Raw genomic sequence first — 18,699 nt, forward strand, 5'->3', positions numbered from 1 at the left:
CGCTGTGACGGCTGCAATGCGTCGTTGACAGTCACAACAATTACAACAACAAGCACATTGAACAAATTGCAAACAACGATTTTTATAAGTATGCAACAACAGTAGCGTTGGCAATATTAATATTGAAATAACAAGTGGCCAAGTATCATTTTCAAATGACGTCAACAAAATTGGCAGCGGCTTGAATTGTACTGTTTTTTGTTTTTATAAGAGCTGCAGTAGAAGCTAGAAAATGCGTTGGGGAAAGAGACAGAGGAACGAGAAATTAAAATATTGATTTGCATAAATATAAAATTTGAAGTCAACACATTGCGTTTAAAAGAAAACTTTAATTTTTCTTCGATTTTCTCATGGTGTTGCCACTTAATCAAATTTTTGAATTTGGATAAATTATTTATTATGCAAAATGTACAGGGTAGGCATATGAAAGATTTTTTAAATTGAATTTATTAACAATTTGTTTGTTATCATTTCGGCTCTATACAGGAAAATTAAGTTGAAAAAAGGGTCGGACATATTGCAACATAAATTCATGAAAATTAGAAATATTTTGAACAATTTTTTTTATAAATTATAAAGCGAGAGAAATTAATGAATTATTAAAAAATAAAAAAATATGTATTTTGAAAAAATTAAGATTTCAAAAACATGTTTGAAAAAAAATAAAGCGTGGGATATTTATTAAAGAAAATATTAGTAATAGAAATGAAAATATTAATTTTGAAACATAAAAAGATATTTTTTGAACAAAAACGTTATAAAGTGAGGAAAATTGAAGAATATATTCTTAAAATTCAAAATATTAGTATTTTTAAATTAATTTTTGGTAAAACAATAGTTTTGAAAATAGGTCATAAAACGCGAAGTTAAAAAATTACATACCTGAAATATAGAAAAACTAATGTTTGCAAAAAAAATTATAAACAAACATATTTTTGAAAAAAAAAAAAATAAAACTTAGTTTTGAAAAATATATTATAAAAAACATTTTGAAAAAAGCATAAAGCGAATGAAATTAAGGAATATATTTAGAGGAATTTTAAGAAAATTTAATTTTTGAGAAAAAAAAATATTTTAAAACCCATTTTTGAAAAACAGGTCTAAAATGAGGTGAATTAAGCAAAATTTCATTAAAATATATAAAATAATAATTTTTGAAAATAACAAAAAGGATTTTAAAAGCATTTTTTTAACAAAAAGATTATAAAGTGAGGAAAATTGTAGGAAATACTATAAAAAAAACCAAAAATATTTTTTTTAATAAAATATATTAAAACAAAAAATATTAAAACAAAAAAAATATTAAAAAAAGAATATTAAAAAAATATATATTTAAAAAAAAGTTATAAAGCGAGGAGAATTAAAAAAATATTATTGAAATATACCAAATATCAATTTTTGCAAAAAAAAAATTTTTGAAAATCAAGTATTTTAAAACCTATTTTTGAAAAATATATTTTAAAAACTGTTTTGAAAAAAAAAATTATAAAGCGAGGAGAATTAAGGAAAGAATCATTACAAATTAAAAAATTTCAATTTTTGAAGAATTGTAAAATTTCATTAAAATACATAAAATATTAATTTTTGAAAATAACAAAAGGATTTTAAAAACATTTTTTTAACAAGAAGATTATAATGTGAGGAAAATTGTAGGAAATATTATAAAAAACAAAAAAATATTTTTCTTAATAAAAAATATTAAAACAAAAAATATTAAAAAAAATAGATTTAAAAAAAATATATAAAAAAAAGTTATAAAGCGAGGAGAATTAAAAAATATTATTGAAATATACCAAATATTAATTTGGAAAAAAAAAATTTTTGAAAATCCAGTATTTTAAACCTATTTTTGAAAAAGATATTTAAAAACTGTTTTGAAAAAAAGATTACAAATTAAAAAATTTAATTTTGAAAATAAAAAAATATTTTAAACATATGGGGTACTCACAACTTGTCGTAAAGCATAGTAAAATCGTAAAATTATAAGTTTTTACACTTGTTTAAAAAAATTGTTGTTGGATTTCATACAAAAATGAGTTTACACATTTACAATTCTCAATGCTATGTTTTCGAATCGTTATAACTTACAACTTTATGAGACTTGTGAATTGCACAATAGTTTTGAAAAAAAAAGTGTAAAGCGAGTGAATTAAAGCAAATATTATTAAAATATATAAAATATTAAGTTTCGAAAATAGAAATAGAAACCCATAAGAAATGAAAGATAAAACAACAAACATTGAGGGAAAAATAATTTCCAGGCAATCTGAGGTTGGAAAAGCAAAAGGGAGGGGCGTGGTTGAACTTTCAAGGATTAAAAATGGTTTATCTCGATTATCGACAAAAGTACGACCCCTATAGAAAAAATTTATATGACAATGTGAGTGGTAATAGAAAGATCTATTACTTTTGTAGACTGACATAACCTCAAAATTTATATGAAAAAATTTTTCTTTTCGACATTTTTTTATATCACTAGCTGAATCATTATTTATTTTTTTTTAATTTTTTTCCTTTTCAAGAAAATTTTCTTGTAAAATCACTAACACACTGAATTAATATTATTATTTTTTGTTTGCATTTTTTTTCCTTTTTATTTAGCATAATATCTGAAAAAACGCTGATTTTCACTCAAAAAATTTCTCTATTTCTTTTTTTTTTTAATCATTCTAAATCAGAAAAATCGTTAAATAAAAATACAATAGTTCCAAATTCATATATGTACATACATATGTGTATGTACGTATTGCCAATATATTCATATGTATATATTCTTACAAATGTTGTATTAGCTACATATACTTATGTATATGTAGATGTATATTTCAGCTTCAACACCTGATGCATATAAACAACAGCAACAACAATAACAAAAACACTCTGTCAAGGTCAACAGTGCCAACCTTTAATATTTTCAATTTCATTGCTATTGTCACCAGCAAATCGAACTGGCAGCGATCGGCAAACGCTACCTTAACCATAATTGTCACCCGCCGTCGGTGGCATTGAAAGCGAACGTGCCGCCACGCACACGCACCAATAATGCACATTTTTCACCGCCCTCCCGCGAGCAGCAGCGCCGCCTAACCAAGCGCAAACAGTAAATAAAACATAAAATCTAGTAATAATAATACAAAAACAAAAACAATTAATCAAAAACCTAAAAAAATGAAAGAAAAAATCGGTTTGCTACAAAAAAGTTATAAAAATATTTTAATAGGCAAACACCCGCCGCTCAGCGCTTCACATACACAAAGGCGCGCGTGTGTGTGTGCATAATTCTACCCATTCGCATGCAATAGGCAATCAATAATTCACGAGTTCTGCTGACCAGTTGGCCATCAGCAATGCCAAAACGCACATGAAGCGCACGCCGAAAAAGGCAAGCGCGACTAAAAGCCGCAAAAAGAAAAAAGCAAAAAAGGCAAGCGCAAATAAAAATGGCATTAAAATCAAAAATATATGTATATATGTATGTATGTGTGTGCATATGCAAAATGACAATAAAATATATTTATGCATAAATTGCTGTTAATCGTTTATTCTAAAAACGCACACGCCTCCGCTTTGGCGCGACTTAATTAAGTGTCGTTAAATGCACGGCAACAATAATGCGCTCACATGATAAATGCGAATGGCAGTTAAAAACGAATAGCGCCAATGACAACAACACCAACTAAATAGTAACCACAACAGCTGGCACTAAGCATAGTTGAGTTATTGGCGTGTCGCGCATGCGCATAGCGAGCGCGCGTCATTGGCAATGTAATAATCGCTACAACAACAATAAATGCAAACCACGCGTACTACGGCATCGTCATCGCCGGCAAATAGTATGTTTGTCTGTGTGTATATATATGTAAAATCAAGTGTCTCCTCCAACATGTTGCGCACAAACCAGTCGACGCTGCAGCAAAAACCAGTCTTCGGCATTTGCAAATACACAACGCCACACAAACTTGCAAGCATGCTTAATACATAACTACACATAGGTATGTGTGTGCGCTGACTACGTAATGGACGCATGCGCCAACGTCACTTGTCGTTGCCGCCACCACTAATTGCAGTTGTTGTTGTTGCTGTTACAGCAGCCTGTCAATTTCAAGAACCAGGTCAAGGTTACGCCGCCGGACGTGCGACGCTGCTGCTGCTGCTACTTTTTATGAAACTCACCACGCGCATGCGCGCTGACTGCGCCGCCTCTTTCTCGCTGCGCTTGCGTTTGAGCCAAGCTCTGGTTTCGGCCGACTGCTATCTGTTGAGCGCTTATCTCTGCTTGTTGGCCAGCATGTTGTTGGCTTGTCTCTGATCGCTCGCTTTACAGCCTGTTAACGGTTGCTGCAACAAACAGTTTTCTTGTTTGCTTTGCTGACCAACTACTCACCAACTTGCTTCGCCGCCTTTCAGTCGTTCGCTTGCGCTCAGCCAACGGTGACTTTGCGTGCTCCTCTCGTCGGCGTGCGTCGCTTTGGTTTGTGTCTGCGGCGCACTCTCAGCTTCAGCTACTTACAGCATCAGCAGCAGTTTCGTTTAGTTTACCGTTGTTGTTGTGTTATACTCTGCCTTGCAGCCGGTTAGTTGGCGCGTTGTACGCTTGCTTGTTGCAGTTTTCGTTGCATTAATTCTTGTTTTTATGTGCGCATATTTTGAAGGGCAATGTTGCACAACCGCTGACCTTCAAAGCGAACAAGTTTTTTGTTTTTATTTTTGTTTTTTGTTTGGTTGTTGTAACGCTGACTGTGTGTGTGCTGGCAAAGATAGAATTTTATTAAAATACAATATATGTTTTATTAAATATATTTATAGATATAATTTAACTGTGCGCGATGTGCTTATATACCATATATATAAATACATTCGTATATGTGTGTGTGATCTCAAGGATGCGCCTTGCTACTGCACTTTGGCGTGTGAAATAATAAATTGCTTTACTGTCGATTGTGATCTTTCAAAGTGATCTTTAATTCGCGCAATTAAAAGTGATGATCTTGATCAAGAAACACGTTTTCGAAAATTATAATATAAAATGTGTAATGAGTAATGTGCTGTGTGTGAACAGAAAAAATAAATAAGTACAGTTTGCTAAAAAATGAGCGAATTTTTTTTATTATATATATTATATGCAAAAAATAATATAGCAATACGCATACTTGATAAAAGATGAGAAATTGTTTCAAATAGTTTGCAGTGCTGACATCAAATTTTCAGAACAGAAAATGTGAATGAAAAGTGAGAAAGAAATATTATATATTTTATGTACATCTTTATATATATATGAAAAATCTGTGGATCAAGTTTTTATATTTATCTTGCAATTTAAAAGCAAAAGGTCTGGCATAAAAATATGCGGCATAACTGAAGTGTTGATAAAAATTTGAGATATACAGAAATCTTTTCGAAAGCATTGCACAGAGCAATGCAATATTTAAACGGGAACGATGAATACATATGTATATGCGTACAAATTTCAAACTGATCCTTCCTGAAAAATAATAAAATTGCTAAATATGGGAATGGTAGAATAGAACTGCAATCAAATACACAATGCAATGAATTAAAACTGGCTCATTTATCATTCGATGAATATGTATCAGCCAGACACACAACTTTTTAGCCTCATCGCATGGGCCACCTTCTCTCGAATTCAGCCAGTTTCTTGAATTGAATTTAAATTTTGTTTTGTCTCTTCGATGAAAATTTGTTTCATTCCTTTTGGAAATTTGTTCCATAACTTTTTTGGATATCAAACCCATAAAGCTATGTCTGGTGGGCAGTTATAATGCTCTCCACGATCGGAATTCGCACGGTCAAGCATGCTCAAAGAGATCTGTTTACGATACTCTTTTTGAACAAAAATTGAGCTTTATCGGGACGATTCGAGCAATAACGCGCTCCTCACCCAAAATATTCACCAAAATCATCAGACAGACTCGCGAGAGAAGTCGTGCGCTCTTCAACACTTTCTTGACGATTTTCAAGCACCATATCCTTCACTTTTTTCATATTTTCATCAGTTGAAGAGGACAGATGTCGTCCGAAACGAGGCTTGTCTTCAACGATCTCTCGACCAAGAAACTGAATCACCATAAATACAAATTTGAGACGAAATCTTTGTTCGATACTTTTATCCATTGTAAAAATCTACTCAGGTGTACCGTCTTCTTCCGCCGGTTTAATACATATATCTTTCACTTACCAGTATGCAAAACAGGCACCAATGAATGCTTACTTGTGACTAAGAATTGCAAAAATCGGACTTCAACTGTTCGAGCCCCAGATACCGAATATGGGTACACCAGCTCTTACAGCAAATATTTTTTGGAAAATATCGGTCAATATGTGAGATTTAAATTCGTAAAAAATACTTCCCTGAAAATACATTCTATGCCCGTATATCAAACTTGGATAGAAGCGGCTCAATACTTTCTTTAGCCACCCTTAGTTTTTATATAAAGTTTTGTCAATACCTGAAAGTAAGTCTCTGGCTTTCGTCTGGCAAGTTTCAGGAGCTTAAGCGTTTTGGTTACACTCGAACTTAGCTCTTTCTTACTTATTGAAATACAGTGAAGTATTTTTTTAATTTTTATAATTATAATTAAGCCTAAAACGGTAGAAGAATAGCTGTTATTATTAACATTCGAATACGCATGCATATAAAGCAAATCGAAATTTAAAAAAAATATCAACTTTTATTCGCTTTTAACCCAACTACCGATCATCTGTCATTCCTTGTCCTTCTCTAAGCTTTAACCGCTCATAAATTATGACAGCGCCAACTGCTTGTGAGCGCATCATAGCTGCGGTTAAGTGCTTTGAATAACTGATTTTATGATTTATTTACATGTACTGTTATTTATTACTGTACTTCGCATGTGATTTCCATGATATGTTATGTGATATTTTTTAGAATAGTAGAATCTATATGTGTATGTAGTAGAATTACATATTAAAAATCAAAATATTTTACAATATTTATGCTACAGAGTAGCTGCTCATATGTTCTATATCTACAGTATTGTATTTATTTTTTATTTTATTACAATATTTTGAAAAAGAATTCCTTAAAGGAAATTTCAAAACTTATTTTAGTACAAAACATTAAATACTTGTAATAGTATTTATTTAAAAAAATTATTTTTCTTGCAGACAACTAAATGATGCAAACTAATCTGGTAAGTCAACCTTTATTCAATATTTAAAAAAGTTTAATATACAAATAAGTCTCTAATAAGAGTATGAAAAGGACGTTCTTTTATAACAGGAATTCGAATTTGAGATTTTCTATTTTTGAGATTTTTCATTTTCAAATTAGCTTAAAGACATTTTTTCAACTCAATACATTAATCAAAGTATGAAAAGCTGTATGGCAGAAGTCGAGGTGGAGAAATCTCAACACTTTCTTCTTAATTGTCCCGCGCCTGCGAATACAAAACTTAAACACGGGGCAACCAACCGAGCTGGCAGGAATAGATATTAAACGACTAAGCAAATTTGTGTTGGCCACAAGGCCACTTGCAGACTTACAGGCTCGAATACAGGAGTTCTGTTTTTATGGCTTCACAAAGGAAGGCATATACATAGTAGTTCAAGAGCGATCTCCGGTTAAGCTATCAAACCTAATTTAACACTCCAATTGCTTAGTTTCTCATTGTTCATATCCTAAAATACTATCAAAAATACTAGTTCATTTAAGTTTGAAATTTTGAAATTTATTTCGACCACAGCGCCATCTATTTAGCTATCGTTTTGCCTTGACGAACAACCAATCCTAAATATAGACCTTAAAGAACTAATCAAGACTGCGGTCAAGCGCGTCATCTATTGAATGAATTTTCTGTATTCATTTTAAAGCAAGTAATCAATTTTGGATGCGAATTCTTTTTACCACAAAATTTTCCTTGAATTGAATGCTTATTTCGGCAGCGCCTTGGAATTTTGTGCGCACCTAATACAGCGCCGTTTAGTTACCTTTTACGCTAACAACTCAAAGCTTCTTGTAATTTTCCAGCCACAGCAATACCAATTTCAAAGTAAAGTGGCAAGCAAATGAAAAAGACAATGTTAAACAAATATTGATTCTTTAGAATTATAAGAATTTCCAAGAAGCAAACAAAGCAAGAACAACAGCAATGTCAAAGATTTCGCTTTAACTTGCCACAGCGTGCAAATAGTTTTAGGACATGCAAGCAAGCTGCATGTCTTTCATACATGGTGAGCATGTGTACACTCACACTTGAGAGCGCCAGACCGAACGGCAATGTTCATGACCATAAAAAAGTGACCAATCATTTTAGCAATGAAATTGAAAATCGAGTTACATTGGGTGTACAAAATTCGCAAAATAAAACAAAAATGGATAAATCAAATTGGCAATGCGTGCGTACGAAAAAAATAGCAGCAAGCGGTAACAGGTTTTTGCAATTTTTCAAATTTTCTGCTTTTTTTACTAAACGCACGCTAATGCGCCGCTGGTGACGTGTTCGCCTGTCATTCAAGCAGATTTCAAAGTCAACGGCGATTCTAGGCGCTCGCCGCAGAAAACAAAAACGCGCAACGGCGCAAAAACCCGCTTCTAACCATGAAATGCAACACTCTGCTAATGGCAAGCCGCCGCCGCCATCGTCGCCGCCACCGCCTTGCCACCGTACATGGCCGCATCAAGTGCAACCACATATTCTTACAATGTCATTTAGGCTATGCTATGCTATGCAATGCGATGCGATGCCATGTGCTGCTATGCGGTTCTCCAAATCAAAACAACAGCCGTCTACCGCTGGCGGCTGTGACAGTCAGCCGAGCGCGTCAACCACAGTTGGCCGCCAACTAAGTTGCAGCTGTCACAACGACAAAGTTAGTTTTCGAAAAAACGGCAAAATAGAAAAAAACCAGCTAACAACAACAATAACAACAAATGTTGTACAAATTGTTGGTTGCGCCGCAATGTAGACATTTGCAAGCAGCAACTGTCTGCCCATGCGCTTATCTGTCACACGCCTTCTCTGCTTCCTTTGTATGCAAATGTGTTTGTTGTTTGTTTGTTGTTGCTGCTTTTCATTCATTCATCATTCTTTGGCTTGGCGTTTCTTGAAAAACAATTATTTGCTGCTTGCCATCAGCTTGTATTTGTGGTTAAAAGCAGTCGGGCACGCGTTTGCCCGCAGCTTCTGCAGTTAAACAATAAATTATTATTTTTCTGCATATTTTTTTGCTTTTATTTTGTTGTTGTTGCTGTTTGTCTTGGCATTCGCTAAGGTGTGACTGCATGCAGCCTTCACTGTGACATTGCTGTATATGCAAGAAGTCGTGGCTGAGTGGGCACTTCTTGTGGTCTTTGTCAAGTACGCGCTTTGCGGTGGCCATTTTCAAGGTAGGCAACAGGGCGTATGAGTAACTTTTTTATTTTGGTTTGCAGGAAGCGTGGAAAAAACGGAAAAATACGGGGGAATGTGAATTATAATTTATTTATAACAATAATAATAACAACAAAATTATATAATAACAACAAAAACAATAATAAAACCATTGTGCTACACGAACTGATACAGCATCGTCTCCGTAAACTTCCCAAATTTCATTGGTGGTTTGCTTGACATTCTTCCCTTTTTTATACAAAAATTTCAAAATATAGCGAATTTCTTCATTATTTTCCCTTATTTTTGAACAGCTGTAACTTTTTTTCAACATCACCGAATTTAGTTTTTTGGGTTAATGAAGCTGAAAATCTCACCTTTCCAACACTATATAGTATGACACAATGTGATTGGTAGTACTGGAGATAACCGACTGCAAAAACATATATTGACAAAATACGAAAAGACTTTTTCGACTACCCAATATTAAAAAAAAATTAAAGTTAATATCATTTTTTTTTATATTGCTTAATTAAAAAAAAAATTAAGGAATTTATAAATAATACAAAATATTTTTGTTGTATAAAAACTACTCTTATATACTGCCGTATTATCATTAGTGTTTGTTAATATCTTTTATAAAAATATATTTTTTTTAGTATAAATAAACACATTTAACAAAAATTTATTTTTATAAAATATTATCTTCTGACAAAGGCTCATTTGCATTCAACAATCCACTCTTCCCTTGGCATTGCCTCACACTTGACACTCAGCAGTGACTCATTTTCTCACATACAACATCTAATTTAATATATTTTTGTCTATAAGCGGCTCTTCAATGACTCATTGCACTTGTGCAATTTTTTTCTAAACTTTCCTTGCACTGAAAATCACTTGCTGTAGGCCTCGCCAACCGCAAAACAGCCACAACCAGTTAGAATACACACACACACACATACAGTAGCTGTGAATTATAGAAGGCTGGGAAATCGCCGAGACACCTTGGCCTTAAAATGCAACGCAAAAAGCCTCTAAATTCTACTAAATGCAACTGCATTGTATAAAATCATATTTTTTCTATAAATATTGCACTCTTTAATTTACTATCCACTTACAAATTTCTGTAATATTAATTTACATACAAGCATCTGCCGCTTACTCGTTGCTGTTGCTTCTTAACATTGCCACGTGACCTTTGCGCGCTGTGAAGGTGATGGCTGTGAGCATAGCAATAATTGAACGCATTGCCTGCCGTAGGCAAAGCAAATTAATACGAGTTCAAAGCGCACGCATACGCACCAGCACACACACACACACACGCACATATGTATGTATATGCGCTGAGAATTATGAATTTATGCATTGTTTATTAGAAATTCAAATCAATCGCAGCATTCTATTCCAGCAGCATTCACTTTAGCGTGCGTACGCAGCTGCAGTTTTACGAGCGGCGCACGGGGCGTATAAGTAACCAACAGCGTCCGGCGACTGTGCGCTGTTAATGTCGAGCGATTAGCGCGCAAATGCGCAGCGCCTAAGCAATAATAAATAAATAGCTGAAATCACAAACAATTACGATCAGTGTCAGCGTTAGACGGACGAAACAAAAAATAAAAATAAAAAAAAAATATTAAAAAAAAAATAAAAATGCAAAAAAAAGGAAAAATAAATAAATGCAAACATAAATGCAGTCAAAAGAATATACATTTGTAATTAAATGCCACTGGAGGCGCTGCCATCGCACATTCAATGGCGGCATTCATGCTTGTCCTCCTTGGGCGTTTGGCGCTAAATAGCGCACTCACACACACACACACAAATCGAACATGTAACCATAACGTTTGCACTTTTGCTATTTGCTACTGTATGATGCGTTCATTGTTGTTGTTCTTGTTGCTCTAATAAATTGCTGCGCACATGACGACGCCACGCCGCCGCTGCGACATCTATTTCGCGAAAATTAGTTCAAGATCAGCCGCTGCGCCACCACTGCCGCCACAGCCACCATTGTGAGGCTGTGTGAAATTCTTTGGAGTTTTGCGCCGCTTGCACTCAACTAAATGCGCTGCAAAGCAAGAATCATTCATTACAACAACAGCCAGTGTAGCGCATGTTTGTTGTCAAAACCAACAATCGCCGCAAATCGATGCATGTCAACCTTGTCCCTGAGGCGTTTTTGCATTTCAAAGCGCTACAATATGTGCGCTAACTGTCAGTTTGACATTATGAAGCTACTCATACTCGGCCATGTATGCACATGTGTGTATACTCGTATTTATGTCGTTTTTGTAGGCATATCTGCTAATGCATTTCTGTTTGCTCACTCGCTATGCAGCGCTGCTTAGTTTCATTCCAAGTGCGTGCGCTGTGATTTTATTTCTCTTTCGGTTATGTGAATCACCTTCGATTTTGGTTGCAGCTGCAGCAGCAGCATATGCCCAGTGTTTATTATTCAGCAGTTTGCTAGCTTTAGTGCTGTACACAGTTGGTGTTTGCCAAATGTGACCGCCGCAGTTCCCATATTCGCGCCACATCTATAATTTTTGGAATGCATGCTTCGATGCTTACAACCGCTTTTTACGTCTCTCTCCACAATTGGTTGAAATAGAAATCAGCTTTGCAAATAGAAATATGGTTTTTGTTTTGTTTTTGTGGAAAAAAGTTAGTATACATCTGCTCTTACTTACAAAAGGCTCCTAAGTAAGTACTATAATTCAATATTTTATGAGTTAAAAATTAGTTTAATTTAATAATTTTCGTTTTTGAGATGTTTTGAAAGCAAAAAATGAAAAATTAGTCTTGTATAAATGATTTTAAAAGTATTTTTTTGCATTCTTTAGCTCAATTTTCAGCCCTATTTGATAACTGGTTAATTAACTGGTTAATTACCTGGTTCATATGAGTAACTACTAACTAAAACAAAGCGCACACCTAGTGTGTAATTAAAAAAACAATATATTTATTATGATATTTGTTTATTTCGATAGATTATACCTTTCAAACCCGCATGCTGAACTTTTGAATCGATATCTGAAATAGTTTTTGAGTTATAGCCATCTAAAATGTAGCCGCTCAGATCAATCAAACACTAACAAACTTTTTCTGCATATCGTCAACTAAAATGCAAAATAACGTAATATCAGTTCTCATAGATTTACAGACAAAGGAAAAACGATTTAATAGAAAGCACTTATACTGAAACAAAATTTGAGGTTTGGTTATAAACTGGTTATATATTGGTTATAAATTGGTTATATATTGGTTATAAACTGGTTATGTATTGGTTATGTCTGACAGAGGGTTCTGAAAATTTTACGCCACATATATGTAGTAAACCGTAAACAATAACAAACTTAATTGCGATTTTTTTGATGACGTTGTTTTTCATTTGAGGTGACGATATGCTGTACTAGGTCTCCATACAACTTTTTTTAACGCCGTCATTTTTTCAAATTTCTTTCGACTGTGGACCATTGTAAGCATTATAACTTCTAAAGATAATTTTAAAAATATTTTTACAGCATTTTTATTTTTTTTTTAATTTACAAAAATCTCCCTTTTTGACTGTTGAATTGAGTGTCCCACATAAATCCATTGCAACTGATGAATTATGACGTGTTTTCTTGCTGGATATTTTTTATATTATTTTTTCTGAATACTTGACAATTGTATGGTACTTTTTTATATATATTTCTTATACGGTTATGAAGTTTTTTTTTTATACTTTTAATTTTTTTAACTATAATAAAACTTGGACGTATATCAATGCCCTCTATATTGGCTTACTGTTACAATACCTCTCGCTCAACACCTCAATCACGCATATATCTGTATATGCAAATGTGTTTGTAATTAAATTATTATTTATTGCCGACACTCCACAAATCATAAATATTTTGACTGGACGCAGCATTAGCATTTTCGATAAAGTTTTATAGCCTCAGTAAACAAACTGGACTTCAAGTACATTTATTTACGCATTAATTGCAGACAAGGCAACTGCTTTTGGGCAAAATTCTGCTGCTGTTGCAGGTTGAGCATAATTTATATTTTAAAACGCATGGCTTGTTGCTGCCACAGCGTCAATAAAATGCACAATTTATAATAATTATAATGATAGCGAAAGCAAGTTGGTTGTTCGAGGCAGTTATGCTATTCAAAAGAATTTTCTTGAGAATATAATACTATATATAAAATATATATAGCACAGATATTTGTTTTTGTTGCAGTTTTTGAAGTTTTATACTTATTTAATCTTTTGAATTCTTAAGTGGTCTGTTAAAGTGTGGTCTGCAACTAGTCTGTTTTGTTCTACTTTAGTTTTGGATTTCAAAATTTTTTTTTTGTTAAAAATTATCATTTTAAGCCCAAATTGGTTATAATAGTGCAGTACTAGTTCATTTTTTACTAGTCCATAACTAGTTACATGCATTATAAGTTAACTGGCACTGTTTTAAAATGTATTCCACTATTAATTTCAAATCTTATATTTTCGTTTTTTGTTAAAAATCATCATTTTAAGCCCAAATTGGTTATAATAGTGCAGTACTAGTTCATTTTTTACTAGTCCATAACTAGTTACATGCATTAGAGGTAACTGTTTTTTATGCATTATTTTATTATTAAAATGTATTTTACTTATATTCAATGTTTTTTTGGTATACAGTCTAGACTCATTCAGAATACTTGGCTGTACTTACAAATTTAACAAATTATAAGTACTTCAGTACTAAGCCTGAAATGCTAATTATAGCTTTCTTGCAAAACGTTACGTAACCGCAATTGTATTGAGAAGTGTGTCGTAAGTAAAGCGTTAATTGACTAATTGTGGTTTCACCATGCAACAACAATAAATATATACATTTACTTATATTCCATAATAATAATAATAAACCAGATGAGTCACCCGACAAATGTGGGGCACCTGATCCACTGGACCACATAAAAGTACACACAAATGCGGCAAATGAATGACAAATTTAGTGAGTAAAGCACAAACAAAAAATAAAACTGAAATCCAGTAAACAGAACAGAACAAAGACCACAAGTGTTCTCCAATGATTGGATAATTACACGTACCAGAAGGCATAATAGGAAATACTCATAAACATTAGAGGTGAAACGTGTCAGCAGTCAACACGCCAGCGACCACCACCACTCACCACCACCAGCGCCAGCCAACCATTGCCTATTTTTGGTGAGATTATAAAGAAAAAATTGGTTTTGAAGTGAAAAAGTTTAGCTTTTTTTGGCAAGAATTGACTGACTAATTTATGACTGCAGTGCGCACTCTTTTATTATTTCTTGCTGTAGCGCTGTAAATCGATGTCTTCTGTAGACACAGCAGCCGAATGCGCCATTATGACGCAAACGTCTGTCCAACCAGCGACAATAACGCCATATGTGGCGCTGCTGCGCTTATGAAAAGTGCGATTAATTTCACAAAGCAAAATAAAACGCAATGAAATTGTGGCGAAAAACAATTGCGAGACATACTACACAGCGCAAAACAACAACAGTATTGTGAATTGAAGAAATAAGGCTATATTCTATGTGCCAGCACGCAGCTTGGCCTTCGTCGCGCTAAAATAGGTTAAATAGCTGTCGCAATGTTGCTCGCCTTTTTGTAGCCTTTATTATTGCGCGACGCTCGCCCCACTCCTCACCGCTACGCGCTGCTGCTGCCCCCATTGCTTTGTCCTCTGCTTGGTTGCTGTTTGCTGGCTGCCGGCAGCGCGCTGGTTTCCTTTGCCATTTTGCTTTATTTCGCGCCTTTCAATGCAACGCAATGCAGCAACTAACGAAATGACCTCATGCTGTGCGTAATTATACTACATACATAAGTACATACGTGTATGTATGTATATATGTATGTGTATCTTGCTGATTATCACGTGTGTGCCTCAGTTGCAGCAGCCGCGCTCAGTGATCGCAGATCGATGCGCCTCGTGCGCTGCTCGCCTCCATTTATTCTGCTCTCCAAGCCTAATCAATTATTAAAATATGGCATTATGAGTTGTGTGCGATAGCGAGCAATGATAGATTGTGATACATTTTATATTGTTGTTGCCAAAATCTCTTATTTTAGGTGCTATTATAAAGTACGGGCATTGTTAATGCCCTTCAGTATATGTATAAATATATGTGTACGTATGTAAATTTATTTGAAAGAATATTATGTGGCTCATATTTAGTGTCATATTAGATATTTATATTCGGGGTGTAAAACCACTGACACTAGATTAAAACAAGTATACTTCGGTATCACCGAAGCTTCGCAAATACAAAAAATTCTTTAAAAAAATTTTGATCGGCCAGTTTGTATGGCAACTGGTTATATGCTATAATGACTCAATCTGAATAATTTCTTCGGAGATTACACTATTATCCAAGGGCATAATCCACCTAAAATTTCTAGAAGATATCTCGTCAAAATGAAAAATTTTTCCATACAAGCTTTTTATTCCGATTTTTCTGTTTGTATGGCAGCTATATGCTATAGTGATCCGATCTGAACTATTTCTTAGGATATTATATAATCAACTTAGGAAATAACCCATGCATATTTTCTAGATGATATCTTTTCAAATGAAACAACTTTCTATACAAGAACTCTATTCCGAACACCAACAAAAATATACGAGTACTCGTATGTTCAAAAAAATAAAACTTACTTTTCCATTGCTGCAACATTATTCTAATAATTTCAAGCTATGGCTGTTGACGCCTGCTGTTATCAGTGACTGTAATGAGCCGTTCATAAAAAATAGAAAATTTATTGTTTGTTGCATTTGAATATTTATTATGCTGTACACTGCTTTGTTGCTGCCTCTAAGCGCCACAAGATAAGCTGCGCGTCGCGACAGATAAATGCTGGCTTAGTCACAGCTGAGATTAGCGGATCCATATATATATTATTCATATATGACATATATGTAATATATATAAAATATATGTAATATATATATAATTCATATACTTTGCATTCAACTAGCTGCATTTATTATCGCCAACAAGCAGATCTTGCTCGCAACTCGCTTTACAAGCAATTATTGTACATTTCTGCCAGCACTGTCGGCTGTCTGTCTGCCTGGAAAAGTGTGTCACACACTTGACTTGAGGCCTTTCATGGCTAAGACAAAAATATTAAATTAAACAAAAGATAAAAAAAAGCAATATTTTTGGGCTCAGATATAATCAGCGTGGTGTTGAAAGAAACAACATAAATTTTGGTTTAAAAATCATGCTGTTGTTTTATATAGCAGTAGCGGCATATACGAGTACATATGTATATACATATGCAACAGGCGCGCAATAAATTGATAACCGTATAAATCTTAAATAAATTATAACAATTTAAGCGAATTAAAATATATTAAATGTGATATATTAGATCGCTATTGATTTTCTTGGTCGAATAATGAGAGATTTTGGTTAAAATTTAACCAAAAAAAGTCTTGAAAAGAATACTTGCCTGCAGCTTTATACTATGTTGCCATAATCGTAAATTATTTTACTTGTTTTTATCAAAATTTATGGGGCATTTTACGAAGATATATGATGACGTAACTGAAAATATTGAAATTAAACTTGATTTTTGCTCTAAAAAAGTTTTGAAAACAAAATTAAAAAATTAAATAAAATCATAAAATAAACTTTTAACACTCTTCAAATCAAAAATGCTTTATTTTTACTGTCGATATAACGGCAATTTTGTTTTTATTACAAAATATGCAGTATTTTAAGCACTAGTATAGTAAACGTTGCCTACATTTCGGCGCGCATACAAAATTCAAAATATTATCAATAGGAGAAAAGTGTGCGTTTCAATAAAAAAGCAACTAAAAACGCATTAATGAAAACTAAAAAGAGAAAATTGAAAAAAAAATATCTTCTGAAACAATACAATTGCTTGGCGCGTGCGAGTAAAAGTTCTCCACGCAGACTTACATATTTTCATATTTCAACATACCTACATATTTTTATATACTTCTGTTTCGTACGAGTATGTTCAGCAAGTGCAAACCTACTTATAACGCCATCTTTTGCTGATGAAACTCATAAAAACACTTCAGCTAAATGCTAAGCCAGAGCGCGTGAACACTAATCCTAAGCGATATTATTTTGCAACGGCATGCAGTAAGCGTAAATGCAGTCATAAAAACACCCCTGCAAGTGGCAGTGAAAGAAGAAGCTTAAATGTTCTGGCTTTTCTTTTCGCTGGCGGTAAAAATTTTCCATTTGAAAAATTTCAGTTCAAGCGAGTGAGTTGAGTGCCTCAAGCAGATTTTACACTTATATATGTATGTACATATGTTTTTATTATTTTTGCTATGCCTTTGCACATAGTCAACTTTTTTATGAGTGAAGACTTTATGCATACTTAATATTGATATTACATAAAGTTCTCATCTGAGAAGATAAATTAAAAAGAGTATACATCTATATATGGTATATAATATATATGAATATAATATATAACCTATATCTAGTATATATATATACCATACATATATAGCTTTAATTGTGTGCGAATAATTTTTTATAAAATTAATTTCATTTACATTTCAATTCAATACGCGGTTTCAAAGGGGGTATGTACATGGCGTATGAGTAACCTTCACAGCAGCGCAATTAACTAAACTAAATTTTCTTCTCTTTCAACTTTAATCAAACGATTTTTATGAACAAATTTGTTGCTTAAAATTAAAAAAAAAAATAATAATACATAAATAATTTTTTTGAGGTCAGCTTCATGAAATTTTTAGTTCAATAAGAGTACATACAAGTGTTGAATTCAAAATAAGGCCATATTAAGGTACCAAAAAATGTTGCCTACATTTAGGATCATGTTGTGTAAAAGTCCAGGGCTTTAAAGTAAAACTGACTCTAGAGACTTAGCTCACTTTGGATACATATTTCAATATACAATTTTTTAAAATGAAATGTATCTGCGTGTAAATGATCATAAGCATCTCTATATACATATTTGGATTGCAAGCGCATAATTTTATAGTTCGCTATTTCCTTTTTATTTAACTTCATAACTACCAGTATTACGCTCTGTAGCCTCTGTTTGCCTCTATAATATATTTTATTAATTTTTTGCAATATACTTTTAACACTTTTCAATGGCTGCAAGCATAAATGCAGAAGCTGCAAAGTTTCACACATGCCTTGAAAGCTATTATATAAATACGAGTATATATGTTTATATGTATATAAGCGTAATATATAGCTCCTGCAGTCAGTTGTTTATAATAGCCGGATGTTAAGTAGAAAATTTTATAAGCCACGTCAGTTGAATCCTTATGAAACATATCTATAAAACACAGAGCAAACACTC

The 18,699-nt window shown here is 33.2% G+C and overlaps 1 protein-coding gene across 12 annotated transcripts in view; it reads left to right on the plus strand.

The window, feature by feature from the left end:
• Positions 1-18,699, plus strand: part of LOC105234015 (serine-rich adhesin for platelets) — a 155,534-nt gene that overhangs the window by 106,574 nt on the left and 30,261 nt on the right. For all 12 annotated transcript variants that reach the window (XM_049455708.1, XM_049455703.1, XM_049455701.1 and 9 more), the window contains one exon: positions 7,147-7,172. The gene's annotated coding sequence lies outside the window, so the exon portion shown is untranslated. The remainder of the gene's footprint in view (positions 1-7,146; positions 7,173-18,699) is intronic.

This window comes from Bactrocera dorsalis, chromosome 1 (genome assembly GCF_023373825.1).
Source record: "Bactrocera dorsalis isolate Fly_Bdor chromosome 1, ASM2337382v1, whole genome shotgun sequence".
Lineage (NCBI taxonomy): Eukaryota > Metazoa > Arthropoda > Insecta > Diptera > Tephritidae > Bactrocera > Bactrocera dorsalis.